A 27,488-nucleotide genomic window follows, 5' to 3' on the forward strand; every position below is an offset into this window, starting at 1 on the left:
CAGAAAATGGCGACGTTACACATTCTCCAAATCCCCAAGTCCCTAATATACATACCGATCAATTTCAGATGCATTCTCATGTAACCCTAAAGGAGAAAGGGGTCAGACCTCTGGAGTGCCTGGAGCAGCTCCAGTTCACGTAGAGATCCAAGGAGCCCAGAATGCACAGCGCCGCGGGGACGCCTCCTGCCAGAAGGCGGCGCTGTGGGATCCCAGTCGGAGCTGTGTCCAGGCACAGGAAAGGCAGCGTTCTCAGCATGCCCTGCCTGTCCCCTGGGCAACGGCCGCCGTCCAGTGGGATCCCGGGGTCACGCGGGGTGGGGCTGGGGCTGAAGGGCGAAGAGCCAGCCTACGGGGGCCGCCCCTGCTTTTCCTCCGCGAGACCAGAGCTCAGGCTACGGCAGGACTAGTCCCTGGGGTTCCTCCTCGGGTCTCAGACCCTCTCTGGGCGGTCGTGGGAGGGCTCGGGCTCGCAGGATCCGCAGGTGTTGGGGCCGGGGCAGTGGGGAGTGGTCCGTGGGCCCCAGAGGACGAAGCGGAGTCGGGCGGTTCCGGCCGGGAGGAGGCGCCTCCCCGGGGCTGCCCTGACCTAGTAAAATCTGCGGGGCCTGGGCAGTGAAAGAAACAAAGGGCCGTGAAGAAAACGCAGCCCTCGGCTCTGCGGTCCTTGGAACAGAGACTGCGATTTTTCATCTTCGTTTCCCGCCTAGTGTGGGGCCCCCGTGGGTGCTGTGGAATAAATGAATTAATCAGTGGAGGAGTCCCGCCCGCACCCCTTGATTTTACTCAGTCCAGAGTTTTTGGTGAGTGCCTGCTTCCCTAAACGCAGCTTGTGGGCGGAGACTCTGCTGGGTGAAGTGCAGATTGGGAAGAATTACAGGTGTGAAAAGGAAAGGATTCCCATAAAGGACACATGTGAAAGTACAATGCTAAATTGTCATATTGGGCACTTCCATTTTCTATCTATCTATTTATTTATTTAAGACGGAGTCTCGTTCTGTCATCCACGCTGGAGTGCAGTGGTGCCATCTCGGCTCACTGCAAGCTCCGCCTCCCGGGTTCAAGGGATTCTGGTGCCACAGCTTCCGGAGCAGCTGGGATTACAGGCGTGCACCACCACGCCCGGCTAGTTTGTGTGTGTGTGTGTGTGTGTGTGTGTGTGTACAGCTGGGATTACAGGCGTGCGCCACCACGCCCTGCTAGCGTGTGTGTGTGAGAGAGACAGAGATGGAGTATCAGTTGCCCACGCTGGAGTGCAATGACCCAATCTCGGCTCACTGCAACCTCCGCCTCTCAGGTTCAAGTGATTCTCCTGCCTCAGCCTCCTGAGTAGCTGGGACTACAGGCGCGCACCACCATGTCCGGCTAAGTTTTGTATTTTTAGTAGAGATGGAGTTTCACCATATTGGCCAGACTGGTCTCAGACTCCTAACCTCGTGCCCGCCTGCCTTGGCCTCCCAAAGTGCTGGGATTACAGGTGTGATATTATTAATGTTAATGGTGTGTTGCGTCTCTGGGGTAGGACTGCCTAGTCAAGCTTCTATTCTGTTTTCCAGTTATTCCTAGTTAAAGGGCATTTTCCTTATTCTGCTTTGTCACCTTCTAGGGAAAGTGATGTTTTGCTTTTCTGATGCAAAAAGTTTTGAAGAAGATAATTTATCATAGTTGTATTGGAGCAAACTGTCAGTTTAAATTTTATTTTGGTGGCTGGGCGCGGTGGCTCAAGCCTGTAATCCCAGCACTTTGGGAGGCCGAGACGGGTGGATCACGAGGTCAGGAGATCGAGACCATCCTGGCTAACACGGTGAAACACCGTCTCTACTAAAAAATACAAAAAACTAGCTGGGCGAAGTGGCAGGTGCCTGTAGTCCCAGCTACTCGGGAGGCTGAGGCAGGAGAATGGCGTAAACCCGGGAGGTGGAGCTTGCAGTGAGCTGAGATCCGGCCACTGCACTCCAGCCTGGGTGACAGAGCAAGAATCCGTCTCAAAAAAAAAAAAAAAAAAATTTATTTTGGTGAAATGGTACCAAGTATGGAAGTCTTTGCAGATGTAGCTATTTTTTGCTTATAAACACAGATGTTTTTAACATCTCAAAATGTTGAAGACAGTTCAATGTGTACTCTATCACACAGTACTATCACATTACATGACTGTATAGTAGGCTAGGTGCTTACAGAACTATGTCCTATGGTAATTGCTCAAATGTTCATTTAATTAAATCAAATTATTTATTTCAGATTGTGTTTCTCCAGTTAGAAATAAGTGTCTGTGGCCGGGCGCGGTGGCTCAAGCGTGTAATCCCAACACTTTGGGAGGCCGAGACAGGCGGATCACGAGGTCAGGAGATCGAGATCATCCTGGCGAACATAATGAAACCCCGTCTCTACTAAAAAAATACAATAAACTAGCCAGGTGAGGTGGCGGGCCCCTGTAGTCCCAGCTACTCGGGAGGCTGAGGCAGGAGAATGGCGTAAACCCGGGAGGCAGAGCTTGCAGTGAGCTGAGATCCGGCCACTGCACCCCAGCCTGGGTGACAGAGCGAGACTCCGTCTCAAAAAAAAAGAAAAAAAGAAAAAAAGAAATAAGTGTCTGTAGAAGTTCCAAGAGATTTACTTATCTATGAGTCTCCCCAAACTATTTCTGTGAAACAAGGGCCTATGTATTCAATATTCCACTTCTGTCAGGGTATAAATCTGCTTTGTTTGCAGCACTGGTTAACTTTTGAAAAGAGGAACAGTAAAATCATCACACAAGTCTCTTCCTGGAATTATGTAACTAAAGCTTAAGTCAATTCACATGATGAATATTCTGTCTTCTCAAGATTTGTGTCCTAACTCCTTCCCCAATATAGCAAAGGTAGAAGGGCTTTTAAACATTACTGATGAGGACAGGTGTGAAGCCACCCTGAGACAAAAGGAAGTGTGTTTGTGGTTCCAAGTGGCAATGACCTTGACGACATGGCCACCTGTTTTTCAATACAGGAGTAGGAGAATCTGGATGGATATCAGAAGGAACTTTACAAGCAGGGGATGAGAAGTATCTGTGAGACTCTGATCTCTCTAGGCAGGATGGGTTTTTGTTGAAAATTTGAGAGTAATTCATGAAATAAGAGACTAAGCAAGTCTCCGCAGGGTACCTGTTCTTTCTGTTTGCTGCTTGGTTGGCCTTTAATGAGACAGCAACCTACTTATCAGTAGGATCTCCTGAGAAAAATTATTTCCATGATATTATGCCTAGTTCATGTCTTCAAAGTATCCTCTTTGCCTTATAATACCTTAATCAAATGCTTTGTCTCCACCAATTTCTTAGGGTCTCTGCATTTTGGCTTTATTGTCTTAGAACCCAACCCACAAAACATCCAGAAGTGTATGTGCCAGTTAAATCAATGCTCATCTTTCCAGAATTTTCATTCCTTTATTTAATTCAGGAGAAATCAATAAACACTTATTGCATACTTCCTATGTATCAGATTCTGGGGTAAGTAGAAAGATAAATAAAATGTAGTCCCTGCCTTCATGGAGCAAATAGCCCACTAAGAGAGACATATGGGCCAGGTGCAGTGGCTCACACTTGTAATCCCAGGACTCTGGGAGGCCGAGGCGGGCAGATCACCTGAGGTCAGGAGTTCAAGACCAGCCTGGCCAATAGTGAAACCCGGTCTCTACTAAAATTACAAAAACTAGCCAGGCATGGTTGTGGGCACCTGTAATCCCAGCTACTGGGGAGGCTGAGGAAGGAGAATTAATTGGTTGAACCCAGGATGCGGAGGTTGCAGGGAGCAGAGATCGTGCCACCACACTGCAGCCTAGGTGACAGAGTGAGGCTCCATCTCAAAAAATATATATATATATGTATTATGATGAGGGCACTTTTGCTTGCAGATGACAGAAACTCAGCTCAAAGTACCTAAAGGAAAAATAAAAAGTAGCTTATAGGTTCATGTAATAGGAAGCCCAGTGGTCGGATTATCTTTACAGCTGGCTGGGTGCAGGGGCTCACACTGCGGTTCAGGGTGCTTTAGTGCTCTTTCTTCTTAGTTTTGCTTCCGTCTGTGTTGACCTTATTTTCTCCAACTGCATAGGTTTCTTTCATATGCTGAGGATGATAGCTGCCAGTAGCCCCAATTGTACTTCATGTTCCCAAGGGTGTTCTCCAGAAAAGGCAGATTTACAATTGCCCTTAGCATTTTTTTTTTTTTTTTAGGCAGAGTTTCACTCTTGTTGCCCAGGCTGGAGTGCAGTGGCACAATCTCGGCTCACTGAAACTTCCATCTCCTGGATTCAAGTGATTCTCCTGCCTCAGCCTCTCGAGTAGCTGGGATTACAGGTGCATGCCACCAGGCCCAGCTAATTTTGTATTTTTAGTAGAGATGGGATTTCACCATATTGACCAGGATGGTCTCAAACTCCTGACCTCCGATGATCCTCCTACCTTGGCCTCCCAAAGTGCTGGGATTACGTACCTGAGCCACTGTGCCTGGCCATGCTGTCAGCATTTTTAAAGGCTTAGAGAGGCCCTGCAATAAATAAACCTGTTAAGCTTTGTTTAATCTGTCATTTCCCAAGTTTATTTCATCTGAGAACCGCCCCCCGCCCCTGACCCCTTTTTTTTTTTTTTTTTTTTTGACGGAGGTTCGCTCTTGTTGCCCAGGCGGGAGTGCAATGGGGCAATCTTGGCTCACTGCAACTCTGGCCTCCCACATTCAAGTGATTCTTGTGCTCAGCCTTCTGAGTACCTGGGATTACAGGCACCTGCTACCATGCCCAGCTAATTTTTGTTTTGTTTGTTTGTTTTGTTTTGTCTTTTGAGACAGTTTCACTCTTGTTGCCCAGGCTGGAGTGCAATGGCACGATCTCGGCTCACTGCAACCTCTGCCTGCCGGGTTCAAGTGATTCTCCTGCTCAGCCTCCTAAGAAGCTGGAATTACAGGCACGTGCCACCACACCTCTCTAATTTTGTATTTTTTTAGTAGAGATGGGGTTTCTTCATGTTGGTCAGGCTCGTTTCGAACACCTGACCTCAGGTGATCCACCCACCTTGGCCTCCCGAAGTGCTGGGGTTATAGGCATGAGCCATTGCGCCCGGCCTGTATTTTTATTTATATATATATGTGTGTGTGTGTGTGTATGTATATATATGTATATATATGTGTATATATGTATATATATGTATATATATTGTGTGTGTGTGTGTGTGTGTGTGTGTGTGTGTGACAGATTGAGTCTCAGTCTGTCGCCCAGGCTGGAGTGCAGTGGCACAATCTAGGCTCATTACAACCTCTGCCTCCTAGGTTCAAGCAATTCTCCTGCTTCAGCGTCCCAAGTATCTGGGACTACAGGTGCACGCCGCCATGCCTGGCTAATTCTTTGTATTTTTAAGTAGAGATGGGGTTTCACCATGTTGCCCAGGCTGGTCTCGAACTCTTGAGCTCAGACAATATGACCCCCTCGGCCTCCCAAAGTACTGGGATTACAGGCGTGAGCCATCGCTCCTGGCCTAATTTTTGTATTTTTAGTAGAGACAGGGTTTCACCATGTTGGTCAGGCTGTTCTCGAATTCCTGACCTCAGGTGATCTGTCCACCTTGGCCTCCCAAAGTGCTGGGATCACAGGCATGAGCCACTGCGCCTGGCCGAGAACACTTTTTACAAATATTTGGTAGCCACACCCTTTAGAACTGGAATTCTGTGGAATTCAGAATTTGGGAAGTACTGTGAATTTCTTTTTTTTTTTTTTTTTTTTTTGAGACGGAGTCTCACGCTGTTGCCCAGGCTGGAGTGCAGTGGCGCGATCTCGGCTCACTGCAAGCTCCGCCTCCCGGGTTCCCGCCATTCTCCTGCCTCAGCCTCCTGAGTAGCTGGGACTACAGGCGCCCGCCACCGCGCCTGGCTAATTTTTTTTGTATTTTTAGTAGAGACGGGGTTTCACTGTGGTCTCGATCTCCTGACCTTGTGATCCGCCCGCCTCGGCCTCCCAAAGTGCTGGGATTACAGGCTTGAGCCACCGCGCCCGGCCCTGTGAATTTCTTATACAAAGGACGGAGCAATTAATTCTTCCTGTGTAGGTTTCGCTAAGGAAAAGTCAGTTGCTCTAGGCCTTAAATGATTTAAAAAGAGAAAGAAAAAAATTAAGGAGCTGGGAGAGGGCATTTCAAGAGGGTTTGAGAAAAGACAAGGGGTGGTGAAAATGGAGTGCATTCAAGGCTCGCCTGTCATCTTTTCTGGCTAGATCATAGGATTCTTTGGGGGAAAATGGCAGGAAATAACCTGTGTTAGGCGAGCTCATGGACAGCCTTGAATACTACTTTAGATTTGGCCTGCATCCTAAAGGCATTAGCCTGCCACAGGGGCTTTAGAGATGAGAAGGGTATGATCTGTATATTGGAAAGTTAACTGATCACATGATGTAGGTTGAATGAATCTGGAGAAATTGGAAGCAAAATGGCTAGATAAGAGGCTATTTCTAGGCTGAGACGGGCGGATCACAAGGTCAGGAGATCGAGACCATCCTGGCTAACACGGTGAAACCCCGTCTCTACTAAAAAATACAAAAAGCTAGCCGGGCGAGGTGGCGGGCGCCTGTAGTCCCAGCTACTCGGGAGGCTGAGGCAGGAGAATGGCATAAACCCGGGAGGCGGAGCTTGCAGTGAGCTGAGATCCGGCCACTGCACTCCAGCCCGGGTGACAGAGCGAGACTCCGTCTCAAAAAAAAAAAAAAAAAAAAAAAAAAGAGGCTATTTCTACTGCAACTTCTCAACTCTCCTGTTACAACATGAAAGCAGCACAAAAGATACCTAAACAAGTGATAGTGGCTATGTGCCAATAAAAATTTATGAATTCTGAAACTGGAATTACGTATCATTTTACATGCCATGAAACATTATCCTAATTTTGATTTTTTTTTTTTTTTTTTTTTTTTTGAGACAGAGTCTTGCTCTATCTCCCAGGCTGCAGTGCAGTGGCACGATCTCAGCTCACTGCAAGCTCCGCCTCCCGGGTTCACGCCATTCTCCTGCCTCAGCCTCCCGAGTAGCTGGGACTACAGGTGCCCGCCACCACGCCTGGCTAATTTTTTTTTTTTTTTTTTTTTTTTTTTTTGTATTTTTGGTAGAGATGGGGTTTCACCGTGTTAGCCAGGATGGTCTCAATCTCCTGACCTCGTGACCCACCCGTCTCGGCCTCTGAAAGTGCTAGGCTTACAGGCATGAGCCACCGCGCCCGGCCTGCTTTTTTTGAGGCTGGAGTGCAGTGGCTCGATCTTAGTTCACTGCAGCCTCCACCTCCCAGGTTCAAGCAATCCTCATGCCTTGGCCTCCCAAATAGCTGGGATTACAATGGCTAATATTTTTATTTTTTTTGAGGTGGAGTCTCCCTCTGGGTTCAAGCAATTCTCGTGCCTCAGCTTTCCACGTAGCTGGGATTACGACGGCTTTTTTTTTTTTTTTTTTTTTTGAGACAGTCTCACTTTGTCGCCCCGGCCGGAGTGCAGTGGCGCTATCTCGGCTCACTGCAAGCTCCGCCTCCCAGGTTCACGCCATTCTCCTGCCTCAGCCTCCCGAGTAGCTGGGACTACAGGCACCGGCCACCACGCCCGGCTAATTTTTTTGTATTTTTAGTAGAGACGGGGTTTCACCGTGTTAGCCAGGATGGTCTCAATCTCCTGACCTCATGATCCGCCCACCTCAGCCTCCTAAAGTGCTGGGATTACAGGCGTGAGCCACCATGCCCAACCTTGTTTTTTTTTTGAGACAAAGTCCCACAGTATCTCCCAGGCTGGAGTGCAGTGGTGCAATCTTGACTCACTGCAACCTCCTACTTCCTACTCCTGGGTTCAAGCAATTCTCTTGCCTCAGCCTCCCAAGCAGCTGGGATTACAGAAGCTCATCACCATGCTGGGGTAATTTTTTTTTTTTTTTTTTTTTTTTGTATTTTTAGTAGAGACGGGGTTTCATCATGTTGGCTAGGCTGGTCTTGAACTCCTGACCTCAGGTGATCTGCCCACCTTGGACTCCCCAAAGTGCTGGGATTACAGGCGTGAGTCACCATGCCCAGCTGTATTTTTTTTTTTTTTTTTTTGAAGTAGAGACAGGGTTTCACCATGTTGGCCAGGCTGGTCTCGAACTCCTGACCTCAAGTGACTTGCCTGCCTCAGCCTCCCAAAATGCTGAGATTACTGGCGTGAGCCACCATGCCCGGCCCTTCTTTTGATTTTTTTGTTTGTTTGTTTTCAACAGCTAAAAAGTGTACAGCCAGTCATGGTGGCTCACAACTGTAATCCCAGTGCTTTGGGAGGCTGAGGCAGGAGGATTGATTGCTTAAGCCCAAGAGGTTGAGGCTGCAGAGAGCTGTGATTGTGCCACTGCACTCCAGCCTGGGTGACAGAGCAAGACCCTTGTCTCTTAAAAAAGAAGAAATATAAAAACCATCCTTAGCTCACGGAATGTGAAAAAAAAAACAGGCAGTGCACTGGATTTGCCCCACAAGCTGTAGTTTGCCGATCTCTGTCTACAGCTCAGAAGAGATGGAACTGGTATCAAGTGCAAGCTTGATAGGAATGCAAGCTTGTCCAACGCGCAGCCTGCAGGCTGCTTTGAATGTGGCCCAACACAAATTCATAAACTTTCTTTTTTTTTTCTTTTTTTTTTTTTTTTGAGACGGAGTCTCGCTCTGCCGCCCAGGCTGGAGTGCAGTGGCCGGATCTCAGCTCACTGCAGGCTCCGCCTCCCGGGTTCACGCAATTCTCCTGCCTCAGCCTCCCCAGTAGCTGGGACTACAGGCGCCCGCCACCTCGCCCGGCTAGTTTTTTTTGTATTTTTTAGTAGAGACGGGGTTTCACCGTGTCAGCCAGGATGGTTTCGATCTCCTGACCTCGTGATCCGCCCGTCTCGGCCTCCCAAAGTGCTGGGATTACAGGCTGGAGCCACCGCGCCCGGCCGAAATTCATAAACTTTCTTAAAACATTAGTCAGTGGCCGGGCGTGGTGGCTCACGCCTGTAATCCCAGCACTTTGGGAGGCCGAGGTGGGCGGATCACAAGGTCAGAAGATCGAGACCATGGTGAAACCCCGTCTCTACTAAAAATAGAAAAAATTAGCCGGGCGCAGGGGCGGGCGCCTGTAGTCCCAGCTACTCGGGAGGCTGAGGCAGGAGAATGGCGTGAACCCGGGAGGCGGAGCTTGCAGTGAGCCGAGATTGCGCCACTGCACTCCAGCCTGGGCGACAGAGGGAGACTCCGTCTCAAAAAAAAAAAAAAAAAAAAAAAAAAACCATTAGTCAGGCCGGGCGCGGTGGCTCACGCCTGTAATCCCGGCACTTTGGGAGGGGAGGAGGAGGATCACGAGGTCAGGAGAGTGAGACCATCCTGGCTAACACGGTGAAACCCTGTCTCTACTAAAAATACAAAAAAATTATCCGGGTGTGGTGGCGGGCGCCTGTAGTCCCAGCTACTCGGGAGGCTGAGGCAGGAGAATGGCGTGAACCAGGGAGGCGGAGCTTGCAGTGAGCCGAGATCCCGCCACTGGACTCCAGCCTGGGTGACAGAGGGAGACTCCGTCTCAAAAAAAAAAAAAAAAAAATTAGTCTATTTGTGATTTTTTTTTTTTTTTTTTTTTTTTTTAGCTCATCAGCTATATTAGTCAGGGATCTCTAGAGGGACAGAACTAATGGAATATACATATATATAATATATAATATACATGTATAAAATATATATGTGGGGGAGTTTATTGAATATTACACCATCACAAGGTCTCACAGTAGGCCATCTGCAGGCTGAGGAGCAGGGAGAGTGAGTCAGAGTTCCAGAACTGAAGAACGTGGAGTCCGATGTTCGAGGGCAGCATGGGAGAAAGATGTAGGCTGAGACTAGGCCCGTCTCTCCTTTTCACATTTTTCTGACTGCTTATTATTCGCTGGCAGCTGAATAGATGGTGCCCACCCAGATTAAGGGTGGGTCTGCCTCTCCCAGCCCACTGACTCAAAAGTTACTCTCCTTTGGCAACACCCTCACAGACACACCCAGGATCAATACTTTGTATCCTTCAGTCCAATGTTGACACTCAGTTTTAACCATCACAAATCCACCCCTTGTCAACTTGAACCTATACACATCTCCTGAGATCATATATAGGTAATAATAGAGTCATAATTATGCCTAACATAACTATCCCTCGTACAACCGGAAACGCACCAATCCGCAACCCAAATACTATGACATAAAGTTAACAATACTTAAATGCTGATGTGAAGTCAGTAAATCTAAATGTCACATGATACAGGAGAAACGAAATAACATGAAGATCTTTTCTTTTTATCTTTTTTTTTTTTTTTTTGAGACAGAGTTTTGCTCTTGTCACCCAGGCTGGAGTGCAGTGACACGATCTCAGCTCACTGCAACCTCCGCCTCCTGGGTTCAAGCAATCCTTGCAGCCTCCTGAGTAGCTGGGATTACAGGCATGCACTACCATGCCCAGCTAATTTTTTGATTTTTTTGTAGAGATGGGTTTTTGCCATGTTGGCCAGGCTGGTCTTGAACTCCTGACCTCAGGTGATCCACCTGCCTCGGCCTCCCAAAGTGCTGGGATTACAGGCGTGAGCCACCGCGCCCCACCTAACATGAAGCTATTTTCTTAAGTACAAGTGTATACATGCACAAACACGTTTTTAACAAAAGGAGGAGGAAATACTCATGAAAATTACAGTCCTCGTTTCTGCAGCGGGTCACGTGGTCGTAGCTGGTATTGATGACTACCTTCTTCACTACCCATTCTGTATTCCTTTTGTCTTCAGCAAGCACCTCAGCAGGTCATGGTATTTTCCTGGTGGAGTGACCCAAACCTTCATTCCTGAAGGGTCTGGGTCACTTGTAGTCCTTCCTGGATTGTGCTGTTGTCCTTTCCGGTCGACCTTAATCACAGGGCATGGTGGTATCACATGGTAATACTAAGAGACACCCTAGGCTGGGCACAGTGGCTCACACCTGTAATGACACCCTAGGCTGAGGCAGGCAGATCACGAGGTCAGGAGATCAAGACCATCCTGGCTAACACAGTGAAACTCCGTCTCTACTAAAAATACAAAAAAGTTAGCCAGGCTTAGTGGCAGGCACCTGTAGTCCCAGCTACACGAGAGGCTGAGGCAGGAGCATGGCGTGAACCCAGGAGGCGGAGCTTGCAGTGAGCCGACATAGCGCCACTGCACTCCAGCCTGGGCGACAGAGTGTGACTGTCTCAAAAAAAAAAAAAAAAAAAAAAAATAGACACCCTAATGGATCTCCTCTATTCCATGCATACTCTTCCTTACCCTCGCTGTGGAGTAGTAGACTGATTTCATCCTGATAGTCCGGGTCAGTCACCCCAGCCAACACTGTAACTCCCTTCTTAGCCTGTTGACTTAAAGGTAGGAGGAGCCCGAAGTGTCCAGGTGGCAGTCTTAACTTCCAATTTAATGGAATCGTTGTGTCTCCTGGTGGCAGTGTTCCTCCCTCTGGAACTAAGACCTCTAGGCCAGCAGAACGTAATGTCACGGGAACAGGAGGGAAAAATTTTGCTAGTGGATTACTAGGGGTGATGGTGAGTGGTGCCACTTCCACTTCCACCCCCCAATTCCTGGACCCGTGAATTCTGGCTATGGGAGAAACAGTACCATATATTGGACGCTGATTCAGAGCATACATGGTCTTCTGGAGAACTTTGCCCCAGCCCTGCAAAGTATTATCACCTAGTTGGCGTTGTAATTGTGACTTCAATTACAGTGAAGGCCATTCCACCATTCTATATATTCAGCTGCTTCAGGATGATGGGCAACATGGTAAGACCAGTGAATTCCATGAACATGAGCCCACCGTTGCACTTTCTTAGCCATAAAGTGAGTGCCTTGGTCAGAGGCAATGCTGTGTGGAATACCATGCATTCCATTAATCCACAAATGGTAGTCTTGGCAGAAGCATTGCATGCAGGATAGGCAAACCCATATCCAGAGTAAATGTTTATTCCAGTGAGGACAAACCTCTACTGTCTTCATGATGGAAGAGGTCCAATATACTCTTCCTGCCACCAGGGAGCTGGCTGATGGAATGGTGCCATATTGAGGACTCAGCGTTGCTCTCCACTACTGGCAAATTAGGCACTCAGCAGTGGCCATAACCAGGTCCACCTTGGTGAGTGGAAGTCCATGTTGATGAGCCCAAGTGTAACCTCCATCCCTGTCACCATGGTCACTTTGTTCAGGGGCTCATTGGACGATGACGGGTGGCTGGGGAAAGAGCTGAGGGGTGTCCACAGAATGGGTCATCCTATACACTTGATTATTAAAATCCTCCTCTGCTGAGGTCACTCAGCAAAGCACTCACATGGGATACAAATATCTTCACAGTTTTTGACCACTCAGAGAGGCTCCATCCATATACGTCTTCCCCAGATTTCTTTTTTTCTTTTTCTTTTCTTTTCTTTTTTTTTTTTTTTTGAGACGGATTCTCACTCTCGCCCATGCTGGAGTGCAATGACGCAATCTTGGCACACTGCAACCTCTGCCTCCCAGGTTCAAATGATTCTCCTGCCTCAGCCTCCTGAGTAGCTGGGTTTACAGGTGCCCAGCACCACACATGACTAATTTTTGTATTTTTAGTAGAAATGGGGTTTCAACATGTTGGCCAGGCTGGTCTTGAACTCCTGACCTCAGGTGATTCTCCCACTTCAGCCTCCCAAAGTGCTGGGATTACAGATGTGAGCCACCATGCCCGGCCCATTCTCCTGACCCTTTCTTTTTGCACTGGACCTTAACTGTTTTTCTTCTGCTTATATAAATTAAGTAGGAATGCAGTAGGCTTCCTATCAATTTCACTTCTAGGAACACTGATTAGTAAGCTAATGCCAGAGTTCTACACAAGTCAGACTATTCTGATTGCCACTTTGCCTCTCCTGTCTGTTAGGGTAGCTACGCCCACCTTGCCTTTGACAATTGAGTGCTGCCACTTGGCCTTTGCCAACTTAGGATCCAATTATTCCCACTGTGTTTAAATTTTTTTTTTCAATGAGTTTTTATTAGCAGTGAAATAATGATTTAGGATCCCGGGGTGGGGGTCACTGGGTACTAGGTCCCCCTTCGCCACCCTGGGAGAAGGATGGAGGACAGAGGAGAGGGAGGTGCAGCCAGTTCAGATCTTCCCGGGAAATGTGCCTTCAGCCTGGCGCTTGTCCCAGGCTGTGACCCAGGATATGGGGCAGAGGGACTTGCACACACGCTGGTACCATTCGCACACAGTGATATCGCCTCCTTTAGTGGTCTTGCCTTCTGACAGCGGTGGAAATCCAGGTCGTTCTGCCAGCAGTTCCTGGTCTGGTTCTGGTTGGGAAGCGGCTGTCAAAAGGGGCAGTGCTGTGGTTCTTGATTTTGGTCTCGATGTCCTCTTCTGCCATGGTATTGAATCCTAGAGGCACCCCAGATGCAACTTCTGTATTTAAGTTTTGTAGTTGAGTGACTGAGGTTCCCACTGTTGGATCTGACACACACAGAAGAGCAATTACAGGGCTCTTCAAAGATGCAGCTCCTGCCCTCACAAATCTGTTTTGCAAGGCATTGGTCAAGGGTGTATCTTCTGGACCTTCCCAGCTGGGATGAGTAGGTCTAAAGTGACTAATGCACTCCACCATCCCGAACTCCCTAAGCCTTTGGATCCTTTGCTCTACATTATACCAAGGGAGATCAGACATTTACAGTTCACTCATAATGGGCCATCTTATAATCAATATTTCAGCTGACTAGGCAAATAAACTATTAGAACCATTTTTTAACTCCCTGAGCTGCAACGTTAAATGCAGAGTCCCTACTTAGTAGGCCCAAATCAATAAATTCAGCCTGATCCAACTCTATGTTTCTTCCATCTTTTTATATTTATTTATTTATTTATTTATTTATGACAGAGTCTCACTCTGTCACCCAGGCTGGAGTGCAGTGGCATGATCTTGGCTCACTGCAACCTCTGCCTCCCTGGTTCAAGCAGTTCTCCCTGTCTCAGCCTCCCAAGTAGCTGGGATTACAGGAGCCCGCTACCACGCCCAGCTAATTTTTGCATTTTTTTCGTAGAGACGGGGTTTCACCATGTTGGCCAGGGTGGTCTTGAATTCCTGACCTCAGGTGATCCACCCACCCCAGCATCCCAAAGTGCTGAGATTACAGGTGTGAGCCACTGCACCCGACCTGTTCCTTCCACCATTATCCCACACCCTTAATATCCATTCCCATGCCTATTCTCCAGATTTCTGTTTATATAAATTAGAAAACTCAAGCAATTCTTTTTGAGTGTAGCACACGTCCTCATGGGTCACAGTCAGCCTCACTTCTAGGGGCCCACTGGGACTTTAGTTATAGGTCTAGAAGCAAACAGGGGTGTTGGGGTGGTTCCTGAGGAGAATCAACATTATCTTGCCTGACAATTGCCTCAGGGGAGGCCATCACTGTTGTCTCAGGCAGCGTAGGTTGTATCTCCTCAGACAAAGGTGGAAAGGCTGATGGCAGCATGGTCGGCGAGGGATGTTGCCACTACTGGAGATGGGGAAGCTGTTTCTTCTGGCAAAAAGGTTCATCAGAGTTTACAAACTCAGTGTCCCCAACTTCATCAGGGTCCTCCCACACTTCCCCATTCCCAGTTGCAGGTCCCATTCTTTTCCAATCAATGCCCTCACTCTAGCAGTAGATACCTGGCGAGGCTGTGCATGCATCTTTCATGCAGGTCAGACACATGATAAGAGCTTATGTCTGTTTTTCCACAGTTTCAGCTCTTTCTGTACAGGAGATAAGACTCTTACTCAGGGCAATCTTAGCAGATCTGAGGCTCAGTATCTGCTTCTGAAGCCAGGAAATAGAATCCCTGAGTTCATTATTTTCTTTCATTGCTCTGTCCACTGAATTTAGGAGCAACCAACCAACTTCATTATGTTCCTTGGTTCTCCACATATGGTGAAAGGTATTAGGTACAGAGTCACTAAACTCCTTGCCTCTCACAAGCAATGAATCAGGAGTGTCAAATCCATTTATTTTGCGTAACTCTCTAAACAGTTCATACTAAGGACTATCAGTGTTCTCCAAACTATTAGAAATAGAGTCCTCAGCATTTCTAATCATATTAAGCAGCCGACTCCAGAAACCCCAAAACCAACAGAAGAACTCCATCCTTAATATTCTGTTCCTCTAGAACCACTCCTGGTACCGAAATCTGTATTAGTCAGGGTTCTCTAGAGGGAGAGAACTAATGAAATATATATATATATAAAATAGACACATATATATGTTTATTAAGTATTAACTCACATGATCACAAGGTCCCGCAATAGGCCATCTGAAGGCTGAGGAGCAAGGAAAGAGTTCCAAAACTGAAGAACTTGGAGTCTGAGTTTCAAGGGCAGGAGCATCCAGCATGGGAAAAAGATATAGGCTGGGAGGCTAGGCCAGTCTCTTCACATTTTTTGCCTGCTATATTCTAGCCATGCTGGCAGCTGATTAGATGGTGCCCACCCAGATTGGGGGTGGGTCTACCTTTCCCAGCCCACTGACTCAAATGTTCATCTCCTTTGGCAACACCCTCACAGACACAGCCAGGATCAATACTTTGTGTTTTTCAATCCAATCAAGTTGACACTCGGTATTAACCATCACATAAGTTATCATTAATGTTAGTGTATGTTATGTGTGGCCCAAGACAATTCTTCCAATGTGGCCCAGGGAAGCCAAAAGATCGGACACCCCTAGAGTAGACAATTGTTGCAAAGAAGTCAAGGATGTGAATACTTGTGGTGAGTGTGGCTACTCACCTAACCAGCCAGGGGGCAATCTGTGAGTTAAGTCCCAGTCAGACAGTATGCAGAAGACTTCCTCATGCATAGGAAGAGACCTTTGTAAGTGGTGATGAGAGGTGTTGGCTGGCCGGGCACAGTTGCTCATGTTTGTAATCCCAGTGCTTTAGTAGGCCAAGGTAGGAGGATACCTTGAGCCCAGGAATTCGAGGCTGCAGTGAGCTATAATTGTACCACTGCACTCCAGTCTTGATGACAGAGAGCGACCCTGTCTCTTGAAAAAAAAAAAAAGAGGCCAGGCGCAGTGGCTCGTGCCTGTAATCCCAGCACTTTGGGAGGCTGAGGTGGACGGATCATGAGGTCAAGAGACTGAGACCATCCTGGCCAACATGGTGAAACCCTGTCTCTACTAAAATACAAAAAATATTATCTGGGCGTGGTGGCATGGACCTGTAATCCCAGCTACTCACGAGGCTGAGGCAGGAGAATCATTTGAACCCAGGAGGCGGAGGATGCCGTGAGCCGAGATCGCGCCACTGCCCTCCAGCCTGGGCAACAAGAGTGAAACTCCATCTCAAAAAAAAAAAAAAAAAAAAAAGAGAGAGAGAGAATGACAGAGAGAGAGAGAGAGATGTCATCACTGGCAATTGCTGAGTCTAGAGTTCATAGGGAGTAGAAACCCATTGCATTAAGTACGGGAGATGAGGCAGTGGAGGAAGCCCAGCCTGTTACGTGGGTGACTATTCTTTCGTTTTTTTTGTTTTGTTTTGTTTTTTGTTTTTTTGAGATGGAGTCTCGCTCTGTTGCACTAGCTGGAGTGCAGTAGCACAATCTCAGCTCACTGCAACCTCCACCTCCTAGGTTCAAGTAATTCTCCCACCTCAGCCTTCTGAGTAGCTGGGACTACAGGCACGCTCCACCATGCCCTGCTAATTTTTGTATTTTTAGTAGAGATGGGGTTTTGCCATGTTGGCCAGCCTGGTCTTGAACTCATGACCTCAAGTGATCCATCTGCTTCGGCCTCCCAAAGTGCTGGAGTTACAGGTATGACCCACCATACCTGGCCTTCTTTCAGGTTTGATGGTTAAGGGAGGAAAAAAAGGTATAAAGAAGAAATCTTACAAAGTGAAAGAAGAATCCAAAGTAAGGATTTTTAAGAATGAAGACACAGCCAGGCCCAGTGGCTCATACCTGTAATCCCAGCACTTTGGGAGGCCGAGGCAGGCAGATCACAAGGTCAAGAGATTGAGACCATCCTGGCCAACATGGCGAAACCCCATCTCTACTAAAGATACAAAAATTAGCTGGGCATGGTGGCGCACGCCTGTAGTCCCAGCTACTTGGTAGACTGAGGCAGGAGAATCATTTGAACCTGGGAGGCAGAGGTTGCAGTGAACCGAGATCGCGCCACTGCACTCCAGCCTGGGCGACAGAGCAAGACTCCATCTCAAAAAAAAAAAAAAGGAAATAATTTGTGAAGCAAACGGGGGATGGGGTCCAGGGGATGGGACTAAGGGCTGTTTTTGAAAAGGAATAAGGACCTGACCTTCCTTTGGAGCTAAGTATTGACAAACTACCTATTACCTATTGTTGTGTAAAACATTACCCCAATACTTAGTGGGTTAAAACAGCAAGCATTTATGATCTCACAGCTTCTGTTGTACAGGAATGCAGGCACAGCTTAACCAAGTACCTCTGCTTTAAGCTTCTTATGAGGTTTGAGAAGCTGTTGACTGGAGCTGCAGTCTCATCTGAAGGTTTGACTGAAGGAAGGCTACACTGCCATGCTCTCTCCGGCAGTTGGTGGCAGGCCTCAGTCCCTCCCACGTGGGCCAATCTCTATAGAGCCACTTCACAACATGGCCGCTGGCTTCCCCCATGGAGAGAGAGACAGAGAGATGGAGAGCAAGTGCTGGAAAGAATGAGAGCGCTTGCTCGCTATGGAAGCCATCGTCTTTTAAAAACTTAATCTCAAAAGTGATAGCTCATAATTTCCTTTGTATCCTGTGTGTGTGAGAAGGGAGGCAGTAAGTCCACTCCACACTGAGTCAGATGGAGGGGCCTCCAGAAACATGAGCAGATCAGGAGAGCAGAGGTTGCTGGGCACCATCTTGGAGGCTGCCCACCACCACTGGTGCAGAAGGCAGAGAAGTTTATGTCCCTTTTGCCTCTGAAAATGAAATATCTGCTGTGGATGAAGATGGTAAACAATGAGAGTAAGGAACTTAAGTAATACGGTAAAGGTTTCGTATAGACACTGAGAAAAGTGGGAAAGGAAGCTGTCCAAGAGGAGCATCTGGATATGAAAAAATAATGAAACAGAAATATAATAAAAGTTCTGGAAGCCATGGCCTGGTTAGGACAGGGACAGAGCTTAATGAGAGGTGCTTATTGTAAGTTGCTTTCTTGAATCGAGTTCCCTCCTAACCTTAGTCATCAGAATCTCACTTTGGTCTATCAGGTATGGGAAACTCTGGGAAACTTCAAAATATCTCTATTCTTTCTCTTCACCTTTTTGAATATCACTGAGCTACCCATTTGATGGCTTTTAAACTGACACATCTTTCATTTTAAAGTCACTTTTGCATTGAAGATTCAGCAGTGACTCAATGAAACATCCACATAGAGGGGAAATAAAGTAACTGTCCCCTTCTACTATTCCCTTCGAGTTTTCATGCAGGGAGAAGAGAAAACTACCTGTAATTTTACTATTTGAAAATTACAGGCCAGGAGCAGTGGCTCACACCCATAATCCCAACACTTTGAGAGGCTGAGGCAGGTAGATCACCCGAGGTCAGAAGTTTGAGACCAGCCTGACCAACATGGAGAAACCCCATCTCTACTAAAAATACAGAATTAGCCGGCCATGGTGACACATGCCTGTAATCCCAGCTACTCAGGAGGCTGAGGCAGGAGAATCTCTTGAACCCGGGAGGTGGAGGTTGTAGTGAGCTGAGATTGTGCCATTGCACTCCAACCTGGGCAACAAGAGCAAAACTCTGTCTCAAAAAAAAAAAAAAAAATTACATTAGGCCAGGTGCAGTGGCTCATGCCTGTAATCCCAGCACTTTGGGAGGCCAAGGCAGGTGGATCACCTGAGGTCAGGAGTTCAAGACCAGCTTGGCCAACATGGCAAAACCCCGTCTCTACTAAAAATACAAAAAAATTAGCCAGGTGTGGTGGCACACACCTGTAATCCCAGTTACTCGGGAGGCTGAGGCAGGAGAATTGCTTGAACTCAGGTGGCAGAGGTTGCAGTGAGCTGAGCTGAGATCGCGCCACTGCACTCCAGCCTGGGTGACAGAGCCAGACTTTGTCTCAAAAAAAAAGAAAAGAAAAGAAAATCACATTAGAACTTCCTTATTCAGTGAGAATGACTGATGGGGGGGTGGGGAAACAGCCTCTTTCCTACTGGATAGAAAAGAGGAAGGATATAGCTGTAAGAACTGCTGACCCAACACCATGGAACCATGGAAGCAGAACTGAGACAGGGAAACCTCCTGTTAACATTGTTGGAGCCCTGGATTAAGCTACGCCTGAATTTATACAGCGCCAGGATGCCAGTTATAAAAACTAATAAAATTCCCTTCTTGTTTAAGACACTTTAGAGTTGAATTTTCTCTGACAAAATAAAGAGTCGTAACTGACATAGAAACTGTTAACTAAATGGGGGGTTGCAAGTAACAGATCCTAAACTATGGAACTGGCTGCATAGAGTGGGATGGAGGGAAGAGAGGACTGTCCTGGTTCAGGAAGTTGACGGTCTTTTTTGGGTGGGAGCTGTCACCTGCTGTTTCTCGGGAAGCGACCATGTACATACTAATATGAAGCACTAGGGACTTGTTAGGAAAAAAGTTTAAGCATTAACAGCTTGCTTGTTTCAGCCCTCAGCAAATATCTAGAAAAAAGAAACAACCTTATCCTGAAACTAGTCAGTCTGTAAACAAAGAAGGGAGAAATATGGTTTTGCTAAGAGAGGCCCTTTCTAAACGTAAGGAATTTCTTCACATTTCATTTCCATTTAAATTTCTTCAGGTAAAATTTAAATTAATGATTTTATTAAGAATTATGGCCAGGAGCTGTGACTCATGCCTGTAATCCCAGCACTTTGGGAGGTTGAGGTAGGAGTATCACTTGAGGCCAGGAGTTCAAGACCAACCTGGGCAACATAGTGAGATCCTCCCCCACTATCTATTAAAAAAAAAAAAAAAAGAATAGTATGAAGAGCATGATTGCACTTAGCAAAATAATTCCCTTCCATCTTTTTTTTTTTTTTTTTTTTTTCTGAGACAGAGTTTAGCTCTTGTTGCCCAGGCTGGAGTATAGTGGCACAATCTCGGCTCACTGCAACCTCTGCCTTCTGGTTTCAAGCGATTCTCCTGCCTCAGCCTCCTAAGTAGCTGGGATTACAGGTGCCCGCCACCACGCCCAGCTAATTTTTGTATTTTTAGTAGAGACAGTGTTTCACCATGTTGGCCAGGCTAGTCTCGAACTCCTGACCTCATGATCTGCCTGCCTCGGCCTCCCAAACCCATCCATCTTTATCTTGTCCTCTCAATTGCTGGAAGTACAATGCAGAGAACTTTTATTCTCAGCCATTTGAGAGTAAATTGCCCGCGGCCCCATTACCTTCCCAACAAGGACATTCTCCTATATAACCACAATGCACCATCAAAATCAGGAAACTGGAGTGATTGATACCATCAAAATGATACCATAACCATGAAAATCAGGAAACTAGAATGAAACCGCCAATCCGTAGGGCCCCTTCGAGTTTTGACAGTCGTTCTAATAACGTCCTTTTGGCAAAAGGAGCCAGTTTAGAGGCGCCTGCCGTATTCAGCTGTCCTGTCTCTCTAGTCTCTTTCAGTCTAGAACAGTCTCAATCTGCCCTTGACTTCCATGGCCTTGCTGGTCTTCAGGACTACAGAAAAGTTATTTTGTCGAATGCCCCTTAATTTGGGTGTGTCCGGTATGTCTGTCTTCACGAGTAGGTTCAGAGTCATTTCTTCAGGAGCATGTCCAGAAGTGATTCTGTGTTCTGTTGCATCTCAGCAGCCGGCACACGATTCCAATTTGTTTCAATACTGGTGACGTTCACTTTGATCACTTAAGTTAATGTCTGCCAGAGTCTTTCACTATAACTAAGGAAGTTGCTTTTTCCCTCTCTTGATGACTTCTAAGTATTTTTGTGACTTCTGTGGGGGTAATTTGAAATCATGTGAGTATCCCATTCCTCATCAAGTTTTCCATTTATTCCTCCGCAGATTTTATTAAAAAAAAAATTTTTTTTTTTTGAGATGAAGTCTCGCTGTGTCGCCCAGGCTCGAGTGCAGTGGCGCTACCTTGGCTCACTGCAAGCTCCGCCTTCCGGCTTCACGCTATTCTCCTGCCTTAGTCTCCCGAGTAGCTGGGACTACAGGCTCCCGCCACCACACTTGGCTAATTTTTTTGTATTTTTAGTAGAGACAGGGTTTCACCGTGTTAACCAGGATGGTCTCAATCTCCTGACCTGGTGATCCACCCGCCTCGGCCTCTCAAAGTGCTGGGATTACAGGCATGAGTTACCACGCCTGGCCCTCTGCAGATTTTATACTTCTATGACTCATCATTTCCTGTAGTCCTGTTTTATCCCATGCATGGTAATCCCTCTCTCTCATTATTTTGATGCTCTGTCTCAGATTTGGCCAGTGGGAGCCCTGTACACAGATATCTGTGCCTTTTGCATGTCCCTGGCATTCTTTGGGCAACTTCCTTTCTCTCCCTGGCACAAAAAGATGTTCTGGTTTCATTTATATTTTCCCTGTCCTGATACTGGAATCAACCATTTGTCAAAGGAGCCCTTGCTCCTTTTTTTTTTGAGACGGAGTCTGGCTCTGTCACCCAGGCTGGAGTGCAGTGGCCAGATCTCCGCTCACTGCAAGCTCCGCCTCCTGGGTTTACGCCATTCTCCTACCTCAGCCTCCAGAGTAGCTGGGACTACAGGCGCCCGCCACCTCGCCCGGCTAGTTTTTTGTATTTTTTAGTAGAGACGGGGTTTCACCGTGTTAGCCAGGATGGTGTCGATCTCCTGACCTCGTGATCCGCCCGTCTCGGCCTCCCAAAGTGCTGGGATTACAGGCGTGAGCCACCGCGCCCAGCAGCCCTTGCTCCTTTTAATGGAGAATGGTTAGAAGCCAAGAACTGGACACGGGATGTGCTCGTGGCTATTTAAGTGTGGCCATGTCCAGGTCCTCTCAGTGGGCAGAGCTAGGATGTGCATACATGGAACACACATGCAAACACAGAGCACACATGCACACACAAAGCACATGTGAACACAGAACACACATGCAAACACAACACACGTGCGTACATGGATCACATGAACACAGAACACACATGCATGCATGGAGCACACGTGTGAACATAGAACACATGTGCGTGCATGGAACACATGCATACCCGGAGCACACAGACACACCACACTTATTTCCATATCTTTTAAACATTTTTACTGCTTTTTTGAGGTCTCATTGAAAATAAAAATTGCATATATTTAATGTGTATAATGTGATGATTTGATATTCATGTACACTTGAAATGATGACCATGACCAAGCTATACCATATCCTCCACCTTCCCTAGTTACCATTTGTGTGGTGAGAACACTTGAGACCTACTCTCCACAGGTTTCAAGTATGCAACACAACATTGTTAACTGTAGTCACCATGCTGTACTTCCAAATCTTTTTTTTTTTTTGAGAGACAGTCTCGCTCTGTTGCCCAGGCTGGAGTGCAGTGGCGCGATCTCGTCTCACTGCAAGCTCCGCCTCCCGGGTTTACGCCATTCTTCTGCCTCAGCCTCCCGAGTAGCTGGGACTACAGGTGCCCTCCACCATGCCCGGCTAATTTTTTGTATTGTTAGTAGAGGCGGGGTTTCACCATGTTAGCCAGGATGGTTGCAATCTCCTGACCTTGTGATCCACCCTCCTCAGCCTCCCAAAGTGCTGGAATAACAGGTGTGAGCCACCGCGCCTGAACAATTTTTTAATTATTTATTCATTTTTTGAGACAGAGTCTTGCTCTGTCACTCAGGCTAGAGTGCAATGGTGTGATCTTGACTCACTGCAACCTCCGCCTTCTGGGTTCAAGCAATTCTCATGCCTTGGCCTCCGGAGTAGCTGGTATTACAGGCATGCACCACCATGGCCAGCTAATTTTTGTATTTTTAGTAGAGACAGGGTCCCACTATGTTGCCCAAGCTGGTCTCAAACTCCTGGCCTCAAGTGATCTGCCTGCCTCAGCCTCCCACAGTGCTGGGATTACAGCTGTGAGTCACCACACCTGGCCTCTAAATCTATTTTTTAAGATGACTTTAGGTGGTGTGTGGCTCAGGCCTGTAATCCCAGCACTGTGGGAGGCCAAGGTGGGAGGATTGCTTGAGCCTAGAAGTTCGAGACCAGTTTGGGCAACACCGTGCCTCATCAGAAATGTGTTTTTGGTTAAAACAGTTCATGTATGATTTTGATGGAAGGCAGATCCAAGTCCTTGTAAGGAGGGAACTGAGACCAGTATCTGCAGCCCTCTAGCCCTGGACTCACCATTTCACACTCCAGGGCTCCCACTGTCTTCCGGCATTTGCTTCCTAAACTACAACCCAGTCAGCTCCACTGCTCACTTCTTGGACCTTGTTGTCCAGCCCCTTAGAAAACAGTTGAAACAACCGTTGGGCTCTGAGCAGCATGGCCCTTTTATTTCGGTTAGATGCTGGTGAGAGCTGCTACCTGCAGCATTCCTGACCATGTTTATACTGGAGCAATCGCTCCCCTCCCCTCCCTCCTCTCTCTCTCTCTCTCTCTCTCTTTCTTTCTTTTCTCTCCTTCCTTCCTCCCTCCCTCCCTCCCTCCCTTCCTTCTTTTTTTCTTTCTTTCTTTCACCGGAGTCCAGTCTGTTGCCCAGGCTGGAGTGCAATGGTGCGATCTCGGGTCACTGCAACCTCCGCCTCCAGGGTTCAAGAAATTCTTCTGCCTTAGGATCCTTAGCATCCAGGACTACAGGCACCCACTACCACACCTGACTAATTCTTTTGTATTTTTAGTAGAGATGGGGTTTCACTATGTTGGCCAGGCTGGTCTCGAATTCCCGACCTCAGGTGATCTGCCCGCCTCAGCCTCCCAAATTGTTGGGATTACAGGTGTGAGCCACTGTGCCCGGCCTCCTACAGCAGTATTTCGACTACTACCATAAAATATATGCCATACTGTGCTTTTTAGTTGCATGAAAAGTGTAGCAAAATGGGTACCATAATTTCAAATAAAGGTTACAATCCTGGGAGTATGAATGGCTTTATTTTCTCTTCCTGGCATCACAGGGTCTTCAGGATTTGGGGGTTTTGTTTTGATCTTATGTCCCCCAGTATCTTGTGCCTGTAGTAAAATACGGGAATTCTGGCACCCCTGATTGTGCTTTCACACATAAAGCTCAAAGAAACTAAACCACCTCATGATGTCCTTCTCTGTGCAGACTACGCCATTCCAACACCAGAATTGAGATCCCAGATTGAAATGCTGGGAGATCCACTCTTCAGGGAGCAAGGGGGAAAGGAGAAAATGGAACGGTGGTTCACCTTCACGCCAATGAGCATTTGTGTTGGAAGAGCATTAAAGCGTGGCTGTTTGGAGCAAGTTAGACGGAATTAGGGTGCTGACATTTGAAGCTATACATTGGCATGATCCAAATTCCTTTTCTTAGTATTCTTGTCATATTGGCAGGATTCGGATTTGGGAAATGGAAATGACAACTAGTAAAAGGCCTCGGATCTTCTAAATGGGATAAGAGATGCTGGCTTGTTCATTGGTCGATTTATAGTATATATTATTCATATTATATATTAATATATAGATATAAATACACATTACATGCATGCACACACACACACATATGTGAAATTGTGGGTATGTGTATCTGTGTAAATAAAAGACGTGCAGCCCTGGATGGATTTAGAGGGACAGTGCAACTCTGATGAGCCCAAGCTGAGTCACAGCTGAAGACTGGGAAGGCACACTGGAAATATTGTATTTCTATCTCTGAGATAAAATTTCTAAGGCCCAGAGAAGTTTTCCTCACCCTAGGACTAGAACTCAGATATTTTATTTTATTTTATTTTATTTTTTGAGACAGAGTTTTGCTCTCGTTGCCCAGGCTGGAGTGGAATGGCGCGATCTCAGCTCACTGCAACCTCCGCCTCCAGGGTTCAAGCAGTTTTCCTGCCTCAGCCTCCCGGGTAGCTGTGATTACAGGAGTGAGCCACCACACCCAGCTAATTTTTGTATTTTTAAGAGATACAGGTTTTCTTCATGTCAGCCAGGCTGGTCTCAAACTCCTAACCTCAGGTGATCTACCGACCTTGGCCTCCCAAAGTACTGGGATTACAGGTGTGAACCACTGTGCCCAGCTGAACCCAGATTTTTTTTTTTTTTTTTTGAGGCGGAGTCTCGCTCTGTCGACCAGGCTGGAGTGCAGTGGCGCAATCTTGGCTCACTACAAGCTCTGCCTCCCAAGTTCATGCCATTCTCCTGTCTCAGCCTCCTGAGTAGCTGGGACTACAGGCACCCGCCACCATGCCCAGCTAATTTTTTGTATTTTTAGTAGAGTTGGAGTTTCACTGTGTTAGCCAGGATGGTCTTGATCTCCTGACCTCATGATCCACCCGCCTCAGCCTCCCAAAGTTGCTGGGATTACAGGCATGAGCCACCGCGCCCAGCCCTGAACCCAGATATTTTAACTCTGTCTAGTGTTCTAACTTGACTACACTCCTTGAATTAAATTGACTCTGAATCTAGGAAGAAAGAAAATTGTCACATATAAGTATTTGTTTCTTAGTTCATGAATTTTTATTTTTTTATTATTTATTTATTTAATTTTTGATTTTTGAGATGGAGTCTCGCTGTATCACCCGGCTGGAGTGCAGTGCCCTGATCTCGGCTCACTGAAACCTCCGCCTTCCAGGCCCAAGCAATTCCCCTCCCTCAGCCTCCCGAGTAGCTGGGACTAGAGGCACGCACCACCACACCTGGCTAATTTTTTATATTTTAGTAAAGATGGGGTTTTACCATGTTAACCAGGATGGTCTCAATCTCCCAACCTTGTGATCTGCCCACCTCGACCTCCCAAAGTGCTGGGATTACAGGTGTGAGCCACCGTGCCCAGCCTGTTTGTTTATTTTTTTGAGATGGAGTCTTGCTCTGTCACCTAGGCTGGAGTGCAGTGGCACTATCTTGGCTCACTGCAACCTCTGCCTCCCAGGTTCAAGTGATTCTCCCACCTCAGTCTCCTGAGTAGTAGCTGGGATTACAGCCGCCTGCCACCAAGTCCAGCTAATTTTTGTGTTTTTAATAGAGACGAGCTTTCACCATGTTGACTAGGCTGGTCTCAAAGTCCTGACATCAGGTGATTCACCCACCTCGGCCTCCCAAAGTGCTGGGATTACAGGCATAAGCCATTGTGCCCAGCCACAGTTTATGAGTTTTTAATATTGGTTATCCTCTAGCATGTCCAGGTCATCCTGGTTTTCTTGGTTTTAGCATTAAAAGTCCCATGCCCTGGGAACCGCCTCTGTCCAGGCCAACTGGGATGGTTAGTCATCTTATTATCTTCCTGGGCTCTTAGACATTTTTAAAGTGTCTATCATCCTGGTTTCTTCAACAAGTCCATGGCGTGAAAACAAAAGTCGTCAAGGAGCAGTTCTAAATTAAAAGAACCTTAAGGGGCCAGGCGCGGTGGCTCAAGCCTGTAATCCCAGCACTTTGGGAGGCCGAGACGGGCGGATCATGAGGTCAGGAGATCGAGACCATCCTGGCTAAAATGGTGAAACCCCATCTCTACTAAAAAAATACAAAAAACTAGCCGGGTGTGGTGGCGGATGCCTGCAGTCCCAGCTACTCGGGAGGCTGAGGCAGGAGAATGGCATAAACCCGGGAGGCAGAGCTTGCAGTGAGCTGAGATCCGGCCACTGCACTCCAGCCTGGGCAACAGAGCGAGACTCCGTCTCAAAAAAAAAAAACAAAAAAAAAACCTTAAGAGCCTAACAACAACCAAAACACCCCAACCAACCAAATAAGCAAATCTTTACCGACTTCCTGCTGTCCAGGCACGGCGCTTGTGCTGGATCTAGAGAGACTCTTGCCTCCCGGAGCTCACTCTGTGCTTCACTGTGACTTTACAGGTTCAGTGAACCATTGTTTCCTTTCCTCAAGATCCACATCCCCCTCCATCTCGCGCGAGGAATCTTCTCTTTTATATAGTGGTACCACAGGGCACAGGGACTGCCCAAAGCCTTCGTGCCTGATAGCCTCACTCGTCATGGGACAAGGCTGAGTTATTTATTTATTTTTGAGACCAAGTCTCACTCTGTCACTCAGGCTGGAGTGCGGTGGTGCAATCTTGGCTCACTGCAACCTCCGCCTCCTGGGTTCAAGCGATTCTCCTTCTTGGCCTCCCAAGTAGCTGGATTACAAGCACCCACCACCACGCCCGGCTAATTTTTGTATTTTTAGTAGAGACAGGGTTTTACCATGTTGGCCAGGCTGGTCTCGAACTCCTGATCTCAGGTGATCCACTTGCGTCGGCCTCCCAAGGTACTGGGATTACAGGTGTGAGCCACTGTGCCCGGCTTTGTTTTTATTTTTTAACAGCTTCCCAAAGGATTAGAAGTGTGAGCC

At 47.2% G+C, this 27,488-nt stretch overlaps 1 long non-coding RNA gene and 1 pseudogene across 1 annotated transcript; one reads left to right on the forward strand and one right to left on the reverse strand.

Annotated features, from left to right (window-relative positions):
• Nucleotides 1–309: 309 nt before the first annotated feature.
• Nucleotides 310–4,196, forward strand: LOC139362695 (uncharacterized). The gene is made up of 3 exons (XR_011621876.1): nt 310–803; nt 2,239–2,413; nt 3,311–4,196. It is a non-coding gene; the product is annotated as an uncharacterized lncRNA (long non-coding RNA).
• Nucleotides 4,197–13,151: 8,955 nt separating this feature from the next.
• On the reverse strand, nt 13,152–13,413 carry LOC105474852 (cytochrome c oxidase subunit 6B1-like; annotated as a pseudogene).
• Between the last annotated feature and the right edge of the window lie 14,075 nt (nt 13,414–27,488).

This window comes from Macaca nemestrina, chromosome 4, assembly GCF_043159975.1.
Source record: "Macaca nemestrina isolate mMacNem1 chromosome 4, mMacNem.hap1, whole genome shotgun sequence".
NCBI classification, from domain to species: domain Eukaryota; kingdom Metazoa; phylum Chordata; class Mammalia; order Primates; family Cercopithecidae; genus Macaca; species Macaca nemestrina.